Source organism: Pteropus vampyrus, unplaced genomic scaffold (assembly GCF_000151845.1).
Source record: "Pteropus vampyrus isolate Shadow unplaced genomic scaffold, Pvam_2.0 Scaffold363, whole genome shotgun sequence".
NCBI lineage: Eukaryota > Metazoa > Chordata > Mammalia > Chiroptera > Pteropodidae > Pteropus > Pteropus vampyrus.
In genome coordinates, this window is record NW_011889144.1 from 790,237 (window position 1) to 793,121 (window position 2,885).

General features: G+C 47.5%; 1 protein-coding gene across 1 annotated transcript in view; it reads left to right on the forward strand.

Annotated features, from left to right (window-relative positions):
• The window catches only part of ATP11A (ATPase phospholipid transporting 11A), a 141,985-nt gene that overhangs the window by 25,550 nt on the left and 113,550 nt on the right, over positions 1–2,885 (forward strand). The gene's annotated exons all lie outside the window — the stretch shown is intronic.

The following is a 2,885-nucleotide window of genomic DNA, read 5'->3' on the forward strand; positions in this document are numbered from 1 at the left end:
GGGCTGTCACCCTCCCAGCACTTGATGTGTCCACCCACCAGGAAGCTCCACACACACACTTCTCACTGGCCATGTGGTTGAGCTCTTTTCCCACCCTTTATGCTCCCCAGAGAGATGGAGTGAGAGTTCCAGCCCTGTAATCAGTGTGTGGCCAGCCCCTCCTTTGAAACTGTCCAGAGGCCCACCTGAGTCACCTGAGAAGGTGTGGTCTAAAGGGGCTTGTTATGAATGACAAAAGACACTCCTGCCCTGAAGGAAATTCTGAGAGCTTTGAAGCTCTGTGCCAGGAACCAAGACAACATTCTCAATCTGAGCATTGCTCTTTCCAAAAACTTATTCCTCGCTGCCTTTCTCCAGGCCTGCTTCGGCTTCTGCCATGGACTGTGGCATAGCCTCTGGGCACGGCCCCCAGTTGGTCCACTGTTGATGGTTGATGCCCCTTCCTAAGGGGCAGAGGCAGTTCCTGGTGTATACTTTGAACAGCACCCCTGCTCAACCCTGTGACTGTTACAGAACACGCAGACTCCTACCCTTCTTGGGAGCTGATTTGGTGGAGAAGGCATCCAGGCAGCAGGTTGGGGCAGACAGGTACCTCCATGATTCCAATACCTGTGGCCTTCTACGTCAAGGTGAGTGCAGAATACTCCAGGAATACAGAGAAGTGGGTGAGAGGAGGCTTCCGGAGAGGAGATGAGATCTGCATTGAGGGCTATTTCTTATTCCCACTCCTTACCAGCCTCCTTAGGCTGGCATTAAGCATCAAAGCCCTCCATCATCTCATCTCCCTGCAATCTGCCTTTCTATTTTTATTTCTTACTTGCTGCCCTACAGATACCCTCCATGCGGCAACCTAAGTGGACCATCCGCATTTGCCTCAGTTTACCTAAGTACCTCATAGAAAATTTGCATGTAGTAAGTGCTCAATCGGTTTAATGACCCTAAAGACCAAGTACACATAGTTTTTCCTCTCTGCATAAAATTAGAATACAGTGATGTAATAACAAGGTGAATTAAGTCTGGACCCAATTCCACTGCTGGAGGAAGCGGGGTGCAGACAGTCCCCCACATGTCCAAGCAATTCTCTGACATCAGCAGGGTATCCAAGAATTCAATTCAATTCTGACACTACCTGGAGATGGCATCGGATCCCACAAGTTAAAGGTTCAGGCCCACGGTTCTCCCGTCCACCCCCGCCACCACCACTTCAGATGCCATTTGAAAGTCCAGGTTCTCATCTGGGCTTCTGACCTCTTGGCTATAAATCGGAGGTTCCCACAACCTAGCTTTGGGTTTGATTCATTTGGTAGAGTGGCTCACAGAACTCAGGAAAATAGTTTACTTACTAGATCACCATTTTGTTATAAAAATATACTAAGTGAGAAAAGGGTGAAGAAATAAAATGGAGTCACTATAGTCAAGCTAACCAAGTAGGCTGAGGCATGAGGAAATGATTCTACTCTTGCTTTAACAAGCCTGGAAACTTAAACTTTTGAATTTTCCATTTATGCCTGGATATATATATATCTCCTACAGATAACCCTCTGATTACCCCCTGAAGGACTTAGGAAAGAACATTCATGTATCTAGTCGGCCTGACATCCATTATTTAGACCACCAGACAGCTGGAAGATTATCATCTTAGACCAGTTTAGAAGCCAGGAATGCAGGACTGATTCTTCTCAAGAATGTACTTTTTACCAAAAGATCCCTTAACTTTTCTTTCTTCTTCAAAGCTCTGTGGTTCTTGCTTCATTGGGTTTCCAGTGTACAATTCTTAAAACCCATGAATAAATCTTTATCATTTATTTCTAACCAAAGCCTCCTGATTCATTTATACTCTGTAGACACCAGGAACAGCCAGATGGAAGACATGCAGAGGGCCAGGTATGGTGAAGGCCTACGGAGCTTCCATTTTCTCTCCAAGTGCACCACCCTCCCCTAGTTTCCACATGTTTATCAACTCAGAAACTCTGAGCCCTATCCTTTTGGGTTATTACGGAGGCCTCATTACATTGTCACGATTGATTAAATCATTGGCTGTCGGCAGTTGATTCAGCCATCAGCCCTTTCTCCCTTCTAGGAAGTCAGGAGATTAGACTGAAAGTTCCTACCCTATAATTAAGTGGTTGGTTCCCTTGGCAACCAGCCCAAGTCCAAAGGGTCCATTCTAAACTTTACCTTATTAACATAACAAACACTTTTTTGCCCTAGTCACTTAGGAAATTTCAGGGGTTTAGGAGCTCTGTGCCAGGAACAGACTAAGACCAAACATACATTTATCATAAATCACAATATCACACAACGCAAATGTCACAATCTCCCTACCCCTCAGCCTGGTGGAGTGTATAGTTGCAGCCTGTGGCTATGAAATACCCAGCCCTAGAGGTCTCCAGAAATCTTCCAGAATGCAAGGAGCCTCTGTTTGTGGAGAGGGACTAGGGACAGTGTCCCCAAGGATGGTCTGTTGGTTACCCAAGTCTTTGAGGTTTGAGATGGGTTGTCCATCTCAGGTGGGTGTGAGGGTGAGGAAGATGAGGCTTGGTCTGGGGAGGCAGGGAGACACAGGCAGCCACCCGCTGCCACTGCTGGCCAGGGTCCCAGGGCCGTGACGCTCTCCAGTGCACCAAGGGAGCTTCCTGCTTTCCTGTAAACGCAGTTGGTGGCCAGGTCCCAGGTCCCGGTGCAGCCCTGAAAATAAAGGAGAAGAAGAAGAAGAAGGTATCTCTGGAAGGAGCAGTCATCTGTGGCTGAGAGATGAAATTTGAGGCCTCTGCAGGGAGAGGGTCTGGGGGCAGAGAGAGGAGAGAGGGACACTGTCTACCAGCAAGGAGAGGAGTGTATGCTTCTGGAGGGAACAGGCCTAATAATAATAGCACTTCTAAGAG